Source organism: Chrysochloris asiatica, unplaced genomic scaffold (assembly GCF_000296735.1).
Source record: "Chrysochloris asiatica unplaced genomic scaffold, ChrAsi1.0 scaffold00043, whole genome shotgun sequence".
Lineage (NCBI taxonomy): Eukaryota > Metazoa > Chordata > Mammalia > Afrosoricida > Chrysochloridae > Chrysochloris > Chrysochloris asiatica.
In genome coordinates, this window is record NW_006408561.1 from 7,321,470 (window position 1) to 7,343,621 (window position 22,152).

At 36.5% G+C, this 22,152-nt stretch overlaps 1 pseudogene; it reads right to left on the reverse strand.

Moving 5' to 3' along the window:
* Nucleotides 1-2,910: 2,910 nt before the first annotated feature.
* On the reverse strand, nt 2,911-14,171 carry LOC102825476 (annotated as a pseudogene).
* Nucleotides 14,172-22,152: the final 7,981 nt, after the last annotated feature.

Here is a 22,152-nt window from a genome sequence, read left to right on the forward strand (position 1 = left end):
TAAATTATTATCTATTCCTGAGTGTTTTGGTGTACACCCTCCTCACCCCTCTTCAAAAAAAAAAAACACAAAATAAAACAAAAGCAGAGGGAATGGAAGCAAATACTGCTGAAACAGAGGGAATGGAAGCAAATACTGCACAAAGGAGATTGTATCATTGCAATGAAATGATTGTGTAAAGCCGATGTTCTATGCCACGTAAACTATCACTCAGTTCACAATAAAACCTTGAAAAAAAAACACACAACAAAAAACAGGGAACACTGAACATTTTAAAATCAGAAAATGTGTGTGCCAGGGTTTATCCTTTCACCATACTTATTCAATCTGTATTCTAAGCAAATAATCCAAGAAACTGGACTATGTGAAGAATAACATACATTAGAATGGGAGGAAGACTCATTAACAACCTATGGCAAGTATGTAATACAAGTTTTCTTACAAGAAGCTGAAACTACTTAAAATACTTTAATAATGATAAAAGACTACTGCCTCAGTCTGGATTGCACTTCAATGTAAAGAAAACAAATATACTCACAACTGGACCAGTATAACATCATGATAAATGGAAAAAAGATTGAAGCTGTCAAAGATTTTTATGCATTTGAATTATGGTGTTGGTAAGGAATACTGAAAGAACTATGGCATGCCAGAAGAACAAAGAATCTGTCTTGGAAGAAGTTCAGTTGAATGTCCCTTAGAAGGATGGATGGCAAGACTTGTCTCTTGTTCTTTGGACATGTTTGAGTAGTAAGCAGTCACTAGAGAAGAACATCTTGCTTGGTGAAGCAAAGGGTCAATGAAAAAGGAAGAACACCAACAAGATGTATTGCATAAGGATAGCAACAATGGATTCAAACATTTAAATGATGAGAATAATGCAGACCCAGGCAATGTTTTGTTTTTTTGTGCATACCATTGTTATGAGTCAGAATCAATTCAGTGGCACCTAACAACAATTACAACAATGACACACAGAGAAAAGTGAACTGTTTTTCATAATTAGTAACTAAGGTATTTTAATAAACCTTGGAAATAATACTACTTTATGTTATTTTTGTTATTACATAGTTATAAAATATATACCATAGCTTATAACTAAAGTTTAATGTTAACTAAATTTTCTATAGGATATTACATATAATTTGTAATTCATAATATATGTATGCAGATTCAAATAATTTATATAAATGTGACTATGTATATAAATAATTTTTCATCTAAAAGTCTGTTTTATTTACTTTTTATGCCATATGGATATTAGATTTTGCTGTTTGTGCTGTCAAGTCAGTGCGAACTCATTGTAACCCTGTAAATGGTTTCCTGTAAATCTTTATAGGAACAGAAAGCCTCATCTTTCTCCTGTATAATGACTGATAGGCTTAAACTGCCAGTTTTGTACTTAGCAGTCCAAGGCTTATCCTACAAAGCCACAGCACTCCTCATATGCATACTAGTGAATTTCAGTCTTTCCTTAACTTACTTTATAATGTAACTAGCATTGAACTCAGTATTTGTGGTGACAATAATTTTACAAATGGAGCATGGCTGTTGTTATTTTAGTTGGCTAGTTACTGGACCATTTAGTATTACAATATTCTTTATTAAATAGGCTGTTTCAGTTTCTTCACTTATTATCGTCACCACCACCATTATTTGACTCATGGAACCCTTAACATTCTGAATCCTTACTCAATATCATCACTGGAGTACCTCAGAGCTTTCTGCAAATGCTTTATTCTAAGCTATAAACTCATGAAACCCAGACTGCATCCATTTATCCTACTTTCTTCCTACTAAAGTCTTGAACAGATGGAGATTGCAAGTAAGGCCATCAGATATGACTTTTATATGGGGATCAATTGAGTTATTACAATTTTGAACATTTTGTGAGCAGTTATGGTTTCAAAACTTGCTAAAGACTTCTTAGAAAATAATGTTCCTTGCCTGGCCCTGTAACATTATTATCTCCCTATTTGATAAGCACTGTACTATGAGACATAAGGCCCAGGATTTGAGCCCATCAGCATCTCCGTGGGTAAAAGAAGAAACTTTCTGCTCGTGTGAAGATTTAAAGTTTTGGAAACTTTACTATACAGGGTTGTTATGAATCAGAACTGATTCGCTTGCACTTAACAACAACCACATACTTTCACCAGCACATAGTACAGCAGCTCTGGTTTTTTTGTGTGTTTTTTTTTTCACCACTACAGTAATGTTTTAATGTAAAATTAAGACATCAATCTTTAGTTTGATATGCCCAGCCCCATGTATTCCTCCTGCCCTGCCCACCCCATGAATGTAAAGGAGTGAATCATTTGGTATGCCACAGTGTGTTTCATTGTTTAAATTTGTTTCATTTTATTTCCAACTTTTTCTGGGGTACCTTAAACTGTAACTCCCAAAAATCTGCTTTTACTATGGGTGCAAACTGCTTTTAAGTCTTAATTAGCTTCCTTTGTGTAGTTCTTCATCAGCATACAAAACAAGGCCCCATTGTATGCGAAAGTTATCTAAAAACCTTTAAATTAGGAGAGAGAAAAAAAAACCCTTCTTTTCCTGTTTATAATTCCCATTCTTATGGGTCCATTATTGTGTACTATAGAATTTTTCTCTTTCTTAACCCAATCATCATGTATATGGTTCTTGTTTTGATACAATTCCCCATAATATTCCAGATCGCACTGTTTTGTAAGTAGACTTTTTTTTTTTTTTTTGCTTCATCACATCCAATGCAGAGGTGTACTTGGAGACAGATTTCCACCCACAAAGTCACCAGATGTTAACATGTTTCCCAACATCAACTTAATACAGTGATGGCGACACCTCCCTCCCATCCCTTTCAGTAGAGTTGGGATTGTACTTAATTCCCTACTGGTTTTCCCTTCCCCCCTGTAAAGGATAACATTTTCACTGGGTACAGAGGGTCCTCATAGTCTCCAAAACTGAAAGATCCCAAATTGTGGGACTGCAGCATAAGTGTATAGTATTAACACCATAAAAAGCTACAAGACACTTTTTTAAGGGAAGAAGAAACTGGTCAGAGAAATGCCTCCAATTTTCATTCCCAGCTTGGTTTTTAAACCCATGAAGAATCTTACAGAACATGTCTCTGAGATCATCTTTTGAACTAATCTATGATGCAATAGCATCACACACAAAAAAATAATAAAATCTTGGATTATACTACTGGGATTCACACTGATCATGGTGCAAATCTCACATAATGCTGAATCCTTTTCCTCATTGTTCCTTGTGTTTCTCAAAGAAGTGCACCAGGGTCTTATAAACTTCTGTAGCATGTGGGCCACCTCTTACGGACAAATGTAATTGCTGTGTTTCTAACAATGTCTTTGGGTCTGTTAATGATTTCTACAAACTGATGCAACATCATAGGGATATAAGGCTGCATCTCTGTTCCCATTTGAAAGGAGATTTCTCCAATTGTCCATGTGGAATTGTTGCAAACTGAAATGAACTCTAGATTTAGATTGGTTCCAGTATTGTCATGAAATCAGCTACACAAGGCTTAACATGCTGAAAGCAAGCTTTTATTAGATTGCCTAATAGGGCAAAGGAACTCTGCTGAACTTCTGGCATTTTATCCTGCATGCATTGATACATTAGTGTTAGAATGTTACTTCTCACTACTAGTTGTTGTGTTGCCTCTGCTTCAACCAGGCTGCTGAGTAAATCAAGAGCCACGATCATAAAATCTTTACCTGAAACCTCACATTGATCTGGTTGAGCATTGTCCAGCAAGGTTTGTGCAAGAGTCTTCTGCACTAGGTATACACACACTGATATACAGGTTCACAGTATGGGAGGAAGCCAGACTGTAGGGCTCTGGCAACTGAAGATAGCACTCAACAAAAAGAAAGAGATCTTTATCTCTATCCTTTAACTTGCTCCATTTCTGGATCAGTGGAAGCATTAGCATCTGAATATATTCTGGTTTGTTTAAAGGATGTCCTCCTGTATCTGCTAATGTTCCTATGGCATCCTAAAGAATGAGCAGCTTCTTATGCTGGTTTTTACTTAAATGTGAATACCAGGGTATTAAGTATATAAGCAAGGTAAGGAACAAGTTCTGTACAAGTCTCCTCTTCAGGGAGGCATTGAATAAAGTGAGGAATGTGCTCAGGCGAGTATGGAATCATGCTTTGCATGCAACATTCCACAATTGCTCCTAAAACCAGGATTCCTGATTCTTTAATAACCCATTCCTGATGAAAAACTAATTAGTTCAAAAGGAGCAAAATAGGTGGCAAAAGTTCTTCATGATATACATTTGCAAGTACATCTAGGGTAGCAGCAGAACATTTTCTTAGATTCCAGTCAGAAATGGTATCATCATCATCAGTTTTATCATCGTCACCATCTACCTCTTCAATTCCATCTTCATCATGCTGCAGTGCCACTGTCCTTGATCGATGTAAACGTGGCCTTACATCCTGTTTGTTATCAGGAATTGTCTCATCTTCTTCAACATCACCCTTCAGAAAAATAATGTCAAGACCTGAGTGCTTCATGCCACTCACTAACACAGGAATAAACTTAGGAAGATGACTTACAAGTACATATTTGTATAATGGTTGCCCAGCCAAAGTGAGCCAAAATTCACAAGCTTTGCTTGGGTCCTCTGCAGCATGTACTCAACTATATTTTCATATGAGGAAGCAGGAGATCCATTAGAACTTCAAGCAACAGTACAAGAACCCCTTGGCACACACTTTTCCATACCTCTGGTTCTTCATTACCAGCCAATGAAAAGAGATTCTCAATAAAAGAATCAGTGTATAACATCAGAGCATGAGTCCTACTAACGATAAACTGATTGACACATGCAACAGCATGAGACCTCATTTTTGGACTACTGTGTTTGAAGAAATGTAAAAATTTGGGAATCATGATGTTGAGAGAGTGATCCAAAACATCACTATCAAAATAGAGATGAGAGAAAGAAGTGGAAGGACTGGTTGGTCCAAGTTTGGGGAGATTTGGAAACTCCTGAGCCCATGGACATTGACCTAGCCATGGAGAGCTAGAGCTGAGAGTGAAGAGTCAAGCTGATATGAAGTGGGAGGAGATGCACAATAATATCCAAACTTCCATATAGTACCCATTTGACTTAGCTTCAATGCCTTGACTAGAGCTCGACTAGAGGAAGATAAAGAAATTTGATTAAGGAAGCAAGTGCAAACTCCTACACTTTGATGAACTTGACCTATACTATACTATATACATAAGTATAGGTCTATACTATAAGTATAAGTAAGGAGCTCTGGTAGCGTAGTGGTTACGACTCGGGCTGTGAACCGCAAGGTCAGCAGTTCGAAACTACCAGCTGCTCCGCGGGAGAAAGATGAGGCTTTCTACTCCCGTAAAGATTTACACCCTCGGAAACCCTGTACAGGGTTGCTATGAGTCGGTTCCGACTCCACGGCACATAACAACAACAACAACATAAGTATAAGTATATACTATACTATATACATAAGTATATACTATACTATATACATAAGTATAGGTCAAGTTCATCAAAGTGTAGGAGTTTGCACTTGCTTCCTTAATCAAATTTCTTTATCTTCCTCTAGTCAAGGATGTAATAGCTCAAAATACCAACCAAGAGGGAAGGAGTCTTCACATAAAGGATCAAACCTATCCCCTCTGTATACAGGGTTGATAGGTACAGGCAACTTAGGCATTGGCTACCTAAAATGGGGTGGAGGGACTATAAAAGCATGAAGTAGTTGGCTTACAAGTTTTCAAGAGGGAGTTTAGTTTCAGAGTGTGCAAGGGAAGGTAGAAGTCCCACTGAATAGTTTGCAGCTTGTCTAGATGGGTCTGGTGAAAGGAGATAGGGATAGGATTCTTTTGATTCAATTTTGAATAATTGTTTTTGTGGCTAACTGTGATTGTCACAACTGTAAAGGTAGAAGTTTTGTAACAAAAAGGGGAAAGTAGTTAATCTGACATTCCAGGAACAGAGGACCCTAGGAACATTAAGGGAGAAGAGTGGAATGTGGAACTCTAATAAGAGAAGAAGCTACACCAGAAATGGAGGCAGAGATGATGCCATGAAGAGATAGAGCAGCTGAGGACTCTATACTCATGGAAAGAGAAAGAATGTGTGCTGGCAGCCAGGAGGCAGGTTTGCAGTTGTGCCCTTTAGTTGTTTAAATAATTATATATTTCTGAGTTTTTTTGTGCACATCAAAAATACAAAATAAAACAGAGGAAATAGAAGCAAATATTGTTAAATGATGATACATGGAGGCGACTGCAATCATTGCACTGAAACAGAATATGATAGGATGAGTACAAAAACAAATGTTCTTCAATCACTCAATTCACAATAAACACTTCTAAAAAAAGAAGAGGGAAGGAAAATACTAGAAGAGGAAGGTTGGCAGAAGAATGATAATGAAAGTTAAAGACACAAGGAAGTATGTCCGGGTTAAAGGGAATAGGGGTAAATAATGATCTATACACTACCTTGGAACAATGCTGTTCTGCGTTTATATATCCCACAAATATTTAAGAGTTTGAAAGAGGATATTTGTACATGGATATTTACCTTTCCAGCAAACAGAACTATGAATGTGGTAGGACATGCAGTGGGCAAAATGAGGAAAACTTCTTAGATATTATCAAACATCTTCAGGCAGTGAATTGCTGAGCCTAGGATCTCAGGATTATAGTCTCAGGGGTCATCATGGTCAACTGGCATAATATAGTCCACAAAGACAATGTTTTACATCCTACTCTAGTGAGTAGCATCTGGAATCTTGACAGTTTATGTGCGGTCATGTAAGGTTCATATATTGGTCACTCCATGTGTAGAAGACAGAAGAGTGATGAGAACTAAAGAGGCTTGGAATTAATTAGTCCAGTTGACTGATGGAACATGTGAACATCAGTCTCCATCACACTGAGACCAGAAGAACTAATTAATGTTTGACTACCACTACCAGCTGTTTGGTGGGAGAAAGATGAGGCTTTCTGCTCCTGTAAAGATTTATAGCCTTGGAAACCCTGTACAGGGTCACTATGGGCCGGAATTGACTCGACAGCACTTAACAACAACCACTACCAATTACTTTGAAAGGGATCACATCAGAAAGTCATGGATAGAGTGGGTGAAAATGTGAAACAGAACTCAAAATTATTTAAAAAAAAAAAACTAAAAATTCACCAGGTTTACTGAGAGACAGGAGGAACCTGAAACCATTGCCCTTGACCACCTTTCAGGTCTGAAAAATGAACTCACCTTGTGGCCCAATTGTCAGCAAGGTATTGGTATATAAGATAGGTATATAATGGGAACAACAACACTAATAAGGTATGCTTACCATGGAATGGTCAATCAATCAAAAACAAAAAGGCAACATTTCCCTAAGGACAAAGTTCAGGGGGATGGGAAAATGGGTAGAATTTAACAGAAACCACAGGTAGGAATTGGAGTAACTTGTTTTATTGAGTGGATTGCAATCATGAAGATTAAATCAACTGCATGATTTGTTGAATGTAAAACTGGTGATCTTCACTCACTTCACAATAAAAAATAAAAAAGGAAATCAAATGACATATTGCACTAGGCATATCTGCTGCACAAGGCCTCTTTAAAGGGTTCAAAAGCAAATATAACAGTTTGAAGACTAATATGCTCCTGGCCATGGTATTTTCAATAGCCTCATATGCATGTGAAAGCTGGACAATGAATAAGGGATACTGCAGAAGAATTGATGCACTTGAGTTATGGTATTGGGGAAGAACATTAAAAGTGCCATAGACTTCTAAAAGAACATTTAAATCTGTGCTGGAAGGACAGCCAAAATATTCCTTAGAAGCCAGGATAACAAGACTTCTCTTAACTTCAGATACATTGTCATGAGGGACCAGTCTCTGGAGATAGATATCATGCTTGTTAGAGTGGAGGGTCAATGAAAAAGAGTAAGACCCATAACAAAATGAATTGGCACTGTGGCAACAGCAATGGGCTCAAACTTTACCATGATTATAAGAATGGTCCACGAACCGGATGTGTTTCATTCTTTTGTGCATAGTGTCTCTGACTCTACAGCACCTAACAACAAGCTATTTGCAAAATAAATACTGTAATTGTACTCATGCAGAATCTGTCCATCAAACTAGAGGCAGTTATTTGGAAAGAACAAGGAGATACAGTGAGCTTTAAAATCATAAACGATTTGTGTCATATAGTATCATCTCACCATAATCATTCAATCTGTATACTAAGCAAATAATATAAGAAACTGTACTTGAGGAAGAAGAGCACAGCATCAGGATTGGAGGAAGACTCATTAACAACCTATGATATGCAGGTGACATATCTTTGCTATAAGTGAAGAGTGCTTGAAGCCCTCTCTAATGTAGATCAAAGACTACGCAGACATCAGTACTGTCCAATTTAAAGAACAAAAATTCTTAAGTGGAGAAAAGATTAAAGTTGTTACGGATTTCATTTTACTTGGATCCATAATCAACCCTTATGGAAGCAGCTGAAATCAAATGATGTATTGCATAAAAAGAGAGTTCTTTAAAGTCTAAGAAATCAAAGGTATCCCCTTGAAATCTAAGGTGCACCTAACCAAAACCTTGATATTTTCAATTGTCCAGGTGCATGAGAAAGTTGAGTCATGAATAAGAAAAACCAAAGCAGTGATGGACACTTCCAGAATAAGGAATACACCTGTGAGACTTATCTCAACACACTATCAAGAGGAAGCAGAAGTACTTTACACTCAGTAGAGGGTCAGAGAAAAAGAAAAGGAGGAAGATCCTTAATGAGATGGATTGACACACTTGTTGAAACAATGGTCTTAAGCATACCAAGCAATTGTGAGGATGGTGTTGTACTGGGTAGCATTTTGTTGTGTTGTACTTAGTGTCACTATGAGGTGGAATAGATTTGCTGGTAGTGTTGTGGTTGTGATGGCTGTGAACCACAAGATCAGCAGTTCGAAACTACCAGCTGTCCCGCCGGAGAAAGATAAGGCTTTCTGCTCCCATAAAGATTCACAGCCTCGGAAATCCTGTACAGGGTTGCTATGAGTCGGAACCAACACCACCACCACCATCATAGGATAAGCACTGTATCACACAGCCAGTTTGAACTGGAAGTTCAGCAGTTCAAACTCACCAGCCACTCCTCAAAAACCTATTCAGAAACAACTTGACACACTTAAGAGCAATCTATTAACTAAGGATACCTGCGGGTACAACAGTAAGTGCTCAACTACTAAAGCATTACGACTGCTAACTTAAAGATTGGCGGTTCAAAGCCAACCAGTGACTATAAAGGATAACAATTTGGAGATCTAATTCCATAGGGATTGTTGTTGTGAAGTGCTCTTGAGTTGGTTCCAACTCACAGCAGCCCTGTATAGGGTTTCTAAGAAGAATCGGGGGGGTTTGAATTGCCACACTTGAGGTTGGCAGTCTAATGCTTATCCTACGATGCCACACCAGGAGAATACTGGTTAGAAAACGCTATAGGGTAGCTCAGCTGTGTCTCTCCTTTGTCTTTCTGAATCAGGAATTGGCTCATGACACTCAGCAACAATAGCAACAATCTATCAAGTCCTCTGGCAACCTTCTATCATTTTCCTTCACCTAGGAATAATGGTGAAACTCTAGCATAACTACCCAGATACTTTCATCTTTGGCTCCAGTTTATTTTTCCAATCATATTTCCTATGGTGTTGTCTTCACTTGTACTTCTTCCTTAGGCCTTGAATGGCCTTCTCCCTTTAATTGTTTGTCAACATATCCCCAGGCACTGGATCCAAAAGAATAGCACATTCTCCAGAAAAAGAGGAATATAAAAGATTAAGCCAAATTGCAGTCCAAGTACTTCTATTCTTGTAATAAACCTTTAATTTCCTTAAGCCTCTTGTCTTTCTAAATTCTTTTGCATGGAATGTTATGCCTTCTTGATTATTTGGAAGGATAGCAACACCATTCCAGGGATGACAAGTCAGCTATGACAAATAGAAGGTATTTCATAACTAATATTTAAGGCAAAAATGATTGTCAGTACACAGTTTTTGGTAAAAATAGCATATTTTGTGAGTTAATTCACTCAAAGTTAGTCAAAGTTGGAATTTGACAGGATACAGTACTACAATAGAGATGTTACCTGACAGTATGATGCTTTTTTGTTGTTTTCTTTCCTGAAATTTTTTTTTAAATTTTACTAAAAGTACTCTTTGAGAATCACCAATGCAGTTGGTTATAACAGATAGAGAAATGGTAGGATTGATCTCTATTTCTCTCTAAAAATGAATTAAAAATAAATAACTGTTAACTCATTACAATGCTATCCACATGGAATTCTATGTATTTTGGATATATTGACTTAAAACAACAACAACAACAACAAAAAAAAAAAACCCTCACACACACTTTCTTTGGTAAATATGCAATTTGTTGTTTTTTGTTTTGGTTTTTTCAGTTTAAGAAGTGAAAAGCTGTGGCCGCTTGTCCAAATATTTTGTCTTGTCTTCAGATAAGAAGTCATAGAACTCAGTAGTCTTGAATCTTCTACAAACGACTCTTTCAGGACCCCATGTGATACTTTTAGTAATGATAGAATTGGGTGGTATGAAGCACCAAGAGTAAAAGTAGAGATGACAACACAGAAACTTGCAGTGTTGTTTTTAATCATCTAGGTAAAATAAGGGTCTGAATAATTAGAACCGCTATATGATTTTCTGGATTTTTATCTGTTTTGAAATTTTTCTAATCTTTCTCATTTGTGCCTTATATTCAGTGAGTGGCACTAATTATTTCCAATATTATTTGTTCTCACACTTAGAAATAAGGTTAGCGGGGAGGTGGGGGGGCGGGGGTGTCTAGAACATTATACCTCAACCTTAAAGGGGAGGAATATACATTTTTATGGTGTTACTACTCTGGTAGCGTAGTGGTTACGAATCAGGATGCGAATCCCTAGGTCAGCAGTTAGAAACTACTAGCTGTTCGGTGGGAGAAAGATGAGGCTTTCTGCTCTCGTAAAGATTTACAGCCTCGGAAACCCTGTACAGGGTCGCTATGAGTCAGAACCGACTCCATGGCAAACAACAACAACTCAAACGTATGGATATTAGGTTCTGTTTTAGATGACCATACCATTTCAAAATGGTCTCCTCTTCACACTTCTCTACCATGCTGAGATCTAGTTTTAAATGGCTGGATGGTAATTTAGCTCTGTGTGTATCTCCTAGGAAAGTGCTAATGTTTCTGGCAAATCAGGAATAGAACATCTGCTTATATTGACTCCTACTTGGAAAACAATAAGAAAAACTTTTTTTGTCCTGGTGATATTGTAATGCTCTTTTGCATACTAATAACTCTTGAAATGCATACTTGTTTGAATTTGAATGGTCAAAAATAAAATGAAGCAATTTTTTGTTATAAAATAGAGATAAACCATATTTGCTAAATACTTCACCAAATGAAAACATGTCCATATCACATAACAGAAAAATGAATTAAACATTTTAAAAGAGTTGTTCTTGTATATAATCTTCCTCTTCTCGTTACATGACAGCTAATGTAGTATTCATGGTCAAATTTAAGTTTCCAAGCCATCTGCTCTATGCAAGATGTCATGGAAATAAAAGCTGTTTTGAAATGAAAAAAGAACAAAAATCTTATTCAGAGAACACCTCCCAGCTGTGATACCAGTTTCCGTGTAATCATCTTTCATTATACATGCTTTGTGGGGTATGGAGGATGATCAGAAATGCAAACCTTAGTTTAGAAATTGAACAACTCTTTTAGAGCCAGATCTGCTCAGCAAGAAGTTCAGCATCAACTCTTAATTAGATCAGATAAAAGGTTTTGCTAAGTCAATAGTAATAACTGGGAGATCATTCTAATATATTAAGACACCTAAAATAAAGGGCAAATGCTAACATTCTTTCAATTATTTTGCACTAGACACTAAGCAAAGTCAAGACACTACTATGGGAAGTCAAGGTTACATTATTGAAAAAAATAAAACAGCATGGTAAAAAGTCCAATACTACAAGTATTATAGTACAAATGGAGCTCCCTTCAACCTAGAAATCTAGGATTATTTTCTTCCCCAAAAGCAAGTATAAGTGTCAGTATTTTGGGTATCTTTTCAAATGTTCATTCCCTTTCATAACATATCTGTAATAGATAGCTATGCAACAGATAACTTTGAAAGTGGGAAAATAATATATTATTTTATAGCTTACTTTTGTACTCAATTTACCTCAAAGATTATCCCCTACCGGGGTAAATAGGGTTGACTCGTTCTTTTTATTTTTGTTGCTGTCCTTAAGGTATCTTAATGCTAGTGTCTACTCCATAGGAACTCTATGAGCAACAGAATGAAACACTGCACAGACTTGTGTTATCCTCTCAGTTTTTCCCATATTAAGCTCATTGTTGCCATAATGGTGCCAATCCATATCATTAAAGATCTTCCTCTCTCTCTGTCTCCTCTCTATGTAGTCTGTTATTGCTGTTAAGTGACATTGAATCTGTTCTGACTCATGGCGACCCTGTATAAGGTTTCCAGGGAATGGCTTGGGAGTTTGAACAGCTGACCATGAAGTCAAGTGGTTACCTATGGCAACATTATTTTTGAATATTCATTATGTGCGCTATTTATATTCTAGAATGGCCGTATAAAGTACCACAAGTTGTGCTACTTCTAAAACCAGAAATTTTAATGTCTTTTGTTTCTAGAGGATAAATGTTTGAAATCAGGATATTGGCCAATTTTATTTTTTTCTGAGGTCTCAGAAGGAAAATGTATCCTTAACCTTTCTACTTTTTTTTTCTTAAAAAAAAAAAAAAATTAAATTAAGTGAACATATTGTGAGTTGGGAGAAGGTTGATGGAGAGTTATAATTCTTTCACAACAGATTTGTTCATTCTTCTGGCAGTCCCTGGCATATTCACTGTTCTTTCCAATAATTCAAATGCATCAATTTTCTCCAGTCCTCCATATTCATTGTTCAGCTTTTCCGTGCATATGAGGCAATCGAAAATACCATGGTTTAGAAAAGGCATACCTTAGTCCTCAAAGTCTTCAAAGTGACATCTTTGCTTTCTAACACTTTAAAGAAATCTTTTCAGTAGATTTGCTGAATACAATACGTCATTTAATTTTTTGACAGCTGCTTCTCTGAGAATTGATTGTAAATTAGAGTAAAATGAAACCCGTGACTTAAATCTTTTCTTGATTTATCAGTTATGAGGATTTTTTTGTTCTTTATGTTGGGGTATAACTCATACTAAAGGCTATAGTCTTTGATATTCATCAGTAAGTGCTCCAAGTTCTCTTGACTTTCAGCAAGCAAGGTTGAGTCATCTGCATATTACATATTGTAAATGAAACTTCTGCCAATTCTGATGCTGCAGTCTTCTTCATAACAATCCAGCTTCTCCAATTATTTGCTCAGAATATAAACTGAGTAAATATGGTGAAATATTACAGCCTGATACATTCGTTTCCTGATTTTAAACTCATTATTTCATTGAAGACACACTTTTAATCGTTACAGGTATCTGAATATCTGGAATATATTTTGAGTATCTTACTACTCCAAAGCTTACTGGATGAAAACAAACAAAACAACATATATATATAATTTCATATTGTTGTTGTTGCTGTTAAGTGCTGTCAAGTGGGTTCTGATTCATAATGAACTTGTATAGGATTTCCAAGGAGCAGCTGGTGGGTGAAAAAGAATACCAACCTTGTGGTTCAAAACGACATTGCAGTCCAGAGTTTTATCACATAGCACTACATCAGAGATCATTTGTTGTTGTTAAGTGCCATTGAGTCAGTTCCATCCCACAATGACCCTACTATATAGGGTTTTCAAGGACCGGCTGGTAAGCTTGAACCATTGATTATATGGCTGAAACCAACTTTTTAACCCAGTACTCCAGGAATCATTGTTGTTGTTGTTAAGTGTCATTGAGTCGGATCTGACCCATAGCGACCCTATACAGTGTTTCCGAGGAGTAACTGGTGAGCTTGAACAGCCAACTTCGCAGTTCAAATGGCTTTGCAGTCTGGCACATTTAACCCACAGCGCCACACCAGGACCAGGACTCCATATGCACAGGACTTACCTTGGGTGATTCTTTTGGTCCATGTTGCATTGTGCAGGAATAATGTGCATTTCTAGGGTTTTTCTTGAGCTAAGCATCTGTTTTGAGAATTGTTTTGAACTTGGCTATCTGAGTAGGCTGTCAACTTAAGCAAGCAAAGTAACATTCTTCAGTAACATTGTATACCAGATAATTTTCTCAGGGTACAGTGGAGAATTAAAAAAAAAAAAAATTACGGGATACATTCCATGAGGGTGAGTCCAACATTATTGGCAATCTGGCTGTAGGGTTTATTTTAATGGACTTTTAGAAAAGACAAATACATCATCTTTTGACCTAATCTCAAAGCTTTCCAATACACTTTGTCCATTTCTCAACAAGTTTTTGTAATCTCCTCTTAAAAAATGTTTTAGGCTGAACTGCGAGCTGCAACTGCATCACTCTCTTCACTTCTTCATCAGTGGTGAATCTTCACACCTTGAAGGACTGCTTTCAGAGAACCAAACAGATGAAAGTCCAATGGAGCAATATCAAGATCATAGGAAGGATGCTTTAACACCTCAAGATGAAGTTTTGGCAGTGGTGTGAGTATGTGCATTGTCATGCAAGATCATAATGTCCTTGGGTAGTAGTCCTCGAGTTATAATCCGAAGTTTCAGTTTCAGCTCTTCAGTGAGCAGCATCTCACTTTAGTGAGCACTGTTGATGGTTAAATCTCTTTCTTGATAGTGTTTCATAACTGGCCCTTTAGTATCCCAGAAAACTGTCAGCATTAATTTTCCAACTAATTGTTGAGTTGAACTTGTTCTTGGTCAGTGATTGAGTGTTTCCTTTCCATACTCTGCCATTTACTTTCAGGCTCCAAGTGATGAATCCATGTCTTGTCACCAGTAATGATTTTTTATAAAGAAACGTTTAACTTTTTTCGAGTATTGGTCCAAATGTTGTTTGCAGATGTCCAAACACTTCTGCTTATGCTCTTTCCTGAGTTGTTTGAGTATTCATCTTACATAAACGTTTTGAAACCCAAATGTGTCATGGATTATTTCATGGGCAGAGCCATGGCTGATTTGCAAAATGATTTGCTACATAATCATTTATCCACTCCTCTATTCGATCAACAGAATCATATCACGAGCACAATCAATGTTACCATCAGCCGTGGACTTGGACAGGCGCTTTAATATAACCAGAGTGCAGATCATTTTTGACTCATCTTTGGATATACAGATATCATTTTTCATTTAAAATTGTGTTTTGGCCTCAGAACTTAGCACAAATACCATCTCATGTCAAGACCCCTAACAATTTTGGAGTACTCTCATGCATGAGAAGGAAAGGAAAATAACTAGAAGTAAAAAGCCAATCTATGTAATCTAATCTTACTGATTTTAATTATTATTATAAAATGGAGTCTATGTCATGGTCATAATGTAGTTTATAAAATTTATTCTGTTATTTTCTTATTTAAAATGAAGTATGAAGAGGGGTGAAGCACAATAATAATGTTACATAGCATAATATTAGACACATGTACTTTATAGCAGTTTTTATGTTATTTTTATCATAGGCCAGAATTCTGTACAACCTTTCATTTTCTCCTCAGAAAAAATCTTAATGGTAACCTCATTTACATCAGTCTGGTTTGAGATTATTTACAGGTGCAACTAGAATGCAAGGCATTTCTAAAACTGATATTACTTTAGCTTTACTCACTTTAGGATTTCTCAAATCTTTGTCTGATCCTTTGATTTTTCTCTCCAGTATATAAAACCCCATTTGATATCTACACACAAGAATCCCACTGACCTTAAAGCTACTATGGTTTGAATTACACTAACTCCCATCTTAAAATGTATTTGCTTTCACTTCCATACTGCTAAATGCTGAGGGTGAAAATCTGATCATTATGCTGATTGGGTACCTCACAATTTAGTGTTGGGCATTCTTTTAGGGGTCCGCTCCAGAGTCTCTTCTATCCTTCACCACAATAGTTAACCATTTTTGTTTAAAAAGAATATATCCTTGAACTATTTTAAAAACAACAATAACGTGATTATTAATTGGGAGTTAATCATACAATTGATACAGATTTAAGTATATGTCACATATTATCTCTTTAATATTTAGCATTTTGAATAATAAAATAGACTGTTTACTTCATAATTTTCTTTCACATGAAATCATATTTGAATCCTAGTAAAGCTAAGTTACTTGGATGAGGTCATATGTCTAGTGAGACAGAAGAAGAGCAAACATGTGCCTGTATATTTTATTAGTCTCCCCCTTTTTCATTCATTCATTTAACATGCCATATATTAATTGCCTGTTATTTGTCTCTCTTATGTATCTGGAGCCCTGGTAGCATAGTAGATTATGAACTGGGCTGCTAATTGCAATGTCAGCAGTTCAAATCTACCAGTTTCTCCATGGGAAGAAAACAAGGCTTTCTGCCCTTGTATAGAGTAACCTCTGAAACACGATACAGGGTCACTGTGTGTTGGATTCGACTTCACGGCCCAAAAACCACCACCAGACAACCATGTTTGTTTTGTATCAGTAATAATAAAAATAAGTAATATCGATTGAAATACAAATAGACAATTGTAGTTTCTTGCACTGTTGTTGTTGCTGTTGTTGTTAAGTATTGTCGAATAGTTTCTAACTCATAGTGACTCTGTACAGGGATTCCAAAGAGCAGCTGGTAGGTTTGAACTGCCGACCTTGTGGTTTACAGTCCAGTGTTGATCCAACTGTGCCACACCAGGAGTCCATCTGGTACTGTGGGAGTGGATAAACATTCAGAATAAAACTCACACTGCTCAAATGATGACAACTCTGCCCAGAATTTGCACAGAATAGTATACTGTATGAAAATCTGAAATGGGGCTTTTATTAAGTTATGACATTGACATATAACTTGACAAATAGATAAGTTTCAGTGACATAAAAGGATATATATGTAGGGTAGAAGACATTGGACAATGTCTAATAAATGACACTTTCAAAGTGAAGCATGTCAAGTTTCATACACTGAAGCAAGAATTGTCTAGGGTAGTGCAAAGAGAGAGGCCCTCTATCTTTCTTTTCTTTCCATATACCCTCCCTTTGCAAAGACTCTTCAAGTGGTTCCGGATGTGCTACCTGTCTGCAAGGTCGGTGATTAAAACCTACCCATCACTCTGCTGAAGAACAGTAAGGCTGTCTGCCCCCATGAAGATGTACAATCTCAGTAATCTTAAGGAGCAGTTCTGCTTTGTCTTATAAGGTCACTGGAGTCCTGGAGCGGTGCTGTGGGATAATGCACTGGATTGTCAGGCCGTTTGAACCACAGTCAGCGATTCAAACGTACCAGTTGCTCCTCGGAAACTATAAGGTCACTATAAGTTGGGACCGACTTAACCACACTTAACAACAGCAATTGTGTTACTGTGAGTGGGAGTTTACTTGATAGCAGTGAGCCTGGTTTTTGGTTTGGTAGTAAGTATGTGGAAAAATAAATTTTGATCATTGACTCCTTTTCTCTTAACACCACAGAAATTTCCAAATGATGAGTATTTTGTGTAAATTTGTATCCTATTATGGATATTATCCTTGAGTATTATCCTTGAGTGAGACCAAGAAATAGGCAGTTTGTTGAGTGAAAAAATACGTGAAATAAGTCACATAAAAATGTTATGCATTAGAATGAATAAAAAATAAGCCCTACTTCATATTTTTAACAACATCACAAATAAAATATGCTGTTAAAGAACATTTTAAGGAAAAGCTGGAAACATACTTGTATACATTTGACACAAATTTGCTATATGAGCATTTTGTAGTGACAGTACCTAAAATAATAATAAGAAAATTCCTACTACTTGATAGAAAACCTGGTAGAAGTCATGAATAGATAATGCATAGCATAGTTGAAGTTCAACTGTAAATCAATCAATCAAATTAAAACACACTCACAAAAATGCATGGCCTGAAGTTCTTTCACTGTGCCTTTTCGAACATCGTCAATCCTTGGAAAAGAGGAAGAAGAGATAGAAATAGAGTGAGATTCTCAAAGGTTTTATGAAATATCACTTTATATTACTGCTATATGACATCTAACTCACTTCTGATGCTACTGTTTTTTCTTGTAGCTCTTTGTTTTCTTTATCATCCTCTGCTATCTAGTTACTATAGGTGGGTCAGCTTTTTTCCCTGTTCTTTATTGCTGTTTACAGATCATTTTCCTTTTCCTTTCCTTAAAATATCTGAATTTCCATTTCATGTCATCAAATTAGCCACTTGCCATCACATCTGTTCCTTTGTGGTACCATCTCACCTTTACATTCCTAGAACTAGTGTTATAATATGTGTGATTACAATACACAGAAGGTCTCCTCGACACTTTCTTTCTTGACTTCCTTTCTTTTAATGATAGGGATATTTATCCTCTGCTGTTGTTGTTACATACTGTCAAGTTGGTTCTAACTCATAGCAACCCTGTATATGGTTTATGAGGAGTGGCTGGTGAGTTTGAACTGCCAACCTTGTAGTTCAGATAGACCTTGTAATCCAAGGCTTATAGGACAACACCACATGGAGACCCCTCATCCTCTGTAGCCAGACATTTAATTTCATTGCAATAAACTGCTGTTTTTGTTAAGTGCCATTAAGTCAGTTCCAACCCACAGCAACCCTGTATAGGGTTTCCAAGTAACAGCTGGTAAGCTTGAATCGCCTACCTTGCAGTTCGAACCAACTTTGCAGCCCAGTGTGTTAGCTAGCTCACAGCACCACACCAGGACTCCAAGCAACTATAGCACTTACATTATCTCAATTTCAAGCATTTCATTGTCAGACTTCCACTTTTAATCTTCCCAACTCAAGTTCTCTAATGTCCCAACTCCAAAAATTGTTAATCCCGCTGGCACCAATATTTCAGTGATGATTCATCCACCTTATTTTTCTTCATATATTTTAATATCCAATGTGAATCATTATAGTAACTCCTTTTTATATGCATTCACTAACTTACCTTTCTTCTACTTCATTATACTTACATGAACAATCTCAACCTTCAACATATTACAGGATTTATTCTGTTACTGAAAATAATTCATATTTCTTATTTAAATATACTTCATGTGATGACATTCATCTTACTAAAATGTACTAAATGGTTTTTAGTACATTCAAAAAGTTGAATAACATCACCACCAATTACAGATAATTTTTATCACTCTGAAAAGAAATCTCATTCCTATTAGAAGTCCCTCCCCATTCCTTCTTTCATCACATCTGTCCCAGTCTCTGAAAGCACTAATTTACTTTCTGTCAGTATACATTTGTATATTCTAAGTATTTCATATACAATATATGGCCTTTTATGGCTAACTTATTTCACAGTATATTTTTTCAAGAACTATCCATGTTTCCATTTGTCATTACTTTTGATTGTTGTTGTTGTAAAGTGTAATTGAGTTGGTTCTGACCCATAGTGACCCTGTATAGGGTGTCTGAGGAGCAGCTGGTGAGCTTGAACCACTGACCTTGCAGTTCAAATGGCTTTCCAGTTTGGCGCATTAACCCACAGTGCCACACCAGGATATTTGATATTTTTGATAGTTGCATACTATTCTATAGCATGGATGTAGAATATTTTGTCAAACTACTCATCAGATGCTCCTCAGAAACCCTATACAGGGTCGTTATGGTTAAGAACCAACTCGAAGGCACTTAACAACAACAACAACTCTCCAAACAGTGGCACCCTTTTAAAACCACCAGCAATGTAGGAGAGAAATATAAACAAGTTCTACAACTTAATGATAAAAAGATAACTAAATTCAAAAATGAATAATTTGGCAAAGAAATTTCTCCAAAGATGGACAAGTAGCCAATAAGCATTGAGGAAAGATGCTCAACATCAGTAGTCATTACAGAAATGCAAATCAAAACTATAATAAAGTATTACTTTACAACCACTAGAATGATTATAATATATATAAAGAGTGAATATTAACAATTAGAAGTGCTCATCAGAATATGGAGAAAGTAGAACTCTGCCTTCTTTTAAAGGTACGTATTCAAATATTTCCTTTTCAACAAGGGTTTTCTATACCAAAATGATCATTTATGCATATGAATTTAAGTATTTTCTCAAAAGCAATCTGACAAAAAAATAATAGATTTATAAATGTAAAACTTTAATATGATAATACTGCTGTTTTAGCCTTGGTGTGGCACAGTAGGTTAGGCACTGGACTTCTAAAACACAGGATCCATGGTTTATAACCATCTGCCACTCCTCAGGAACCATATCCAGGTTCGCTATGTGTTGGAACCAACCGGAGGACACTTAGAAACAACATAAAAGAGTAAATAAAAAATACTGATACAAAATCATAGACACCTTTATTCAGCATAAACATTAAAACATAGAGCTATTATTTTTCGACATATCTTCCATCTAGGTCTATACACTTTTGTAGTGTACAGTCCTTCCCTGAAGAATTCTGTGTTCTTCAATATACATCACTTCGAACAGAAGTCTTGGCATCTTCAAGGGCCCTAAGTCATGTTCCTTTGAAGTGTTCTTTGTTTTTTGTGCATAAAGAAGTCTGAAGGGGCCAGATAAGGACTGTAGGGTGGATGCAGGAAGGTTTCCAACTGAAGCCGCAAAGAACATTTTGCACCCTCAAAGAATGAATAGAGGTGCATGGTCTTGATAGAAAAAAAAAAATTCTTTAGGGCAACCTTGGTATTTTTCTCACCAATGCAATCTTCAGTTTTATGGAAACTTCTTCCTAATAGGCCCATATTTCCGGCACTATATCTGACAGTGTTTCTCTGCTATTCATAAGGTTTTCAGTGGCTAAATATTCAGAAGTAGTTTGTCACTTCTTCTGTAAAATGAGCCCCTCAGGTTGCAAGGCACTCAAAATGCAACTGGGGAAGAGCTGCTTCCTCAAAGTAGAGTTAACACGAATTAAGTAAATCCTATGAGAATAAAGCCCTAGGGACTTTCATTTGCTGATGTGGCACAACTCAAAATGAAGAGAAACAGCTGTAACATACCTTAATAATCAGAACATGGAATGTACGAAGTATAAATCTAGGAAAATTAGAAATGATCAAAATGAAATGGAACGCATAAACATCGCTATGTTAGGCATTAGTGAGCTGAAATGAATTGGTATTGGCCATTTTGAAATTGACAACCACATAGTTTACTATGCCAGGAATGACAAATTGAAGAGGAATGGTGTTGTGTTCATTGTCAAAAAGAACATATCCAGATCAATCATGAAGTACAACGCTGTCTGTGATAGGATAATATCCGTGCACCTACAGGGCAGATCAATTAATACCACTATTATTCAAATTTATGCACCAACACTAGAGTCAGTGAGGATGAAATAGAAAAGTTCTACCAACTTCTTTAATCTGAAATTGATCAAACATACAGTCAAGGTGTACTGGTCATTACTGGTGATTGGGATGCAAAGGTTGGGAGCAAAGATGAAGGATCAGTAGTTGGAAAATATGGCCTTGGTGATAGAAATGATGCCGGAGACCACATGATAGAATTCTGCAAAATCAATATCTGTGCATTTCAAATACCTTCTTTAGACAACATAAGAGACAACTATACACATGGACCTCGCCAGGTAGAATACATAGAAATCAAATTGACTACATCTGCGGAAAGAGACGATGGAAAAGCTCCATATCATCAGCTAAAACAAGACCAGTGGCAGATTGTGGAACAGACCATAAATTGCTCATATGCAAATTCAAACTGAAGCCGAAGAAAATGAAAACAAGTCCATGAGAACTAAAATATGACCTTGAATATTGTTGTTGTTGTTAAGTGCAGACCTTGAATATATCCCACCTGAATTTAGAGATCATCTGAAGAACAGATTAGATACATTAAACACTGAAGACTGAAGACCAGAAGAGTTGTGCAATGACATCAAGAACATCATACAGGAAGAAAGCAAAAAGTCATTAAGAAGACAAGAAGAAGACAAGAAAGAAGGA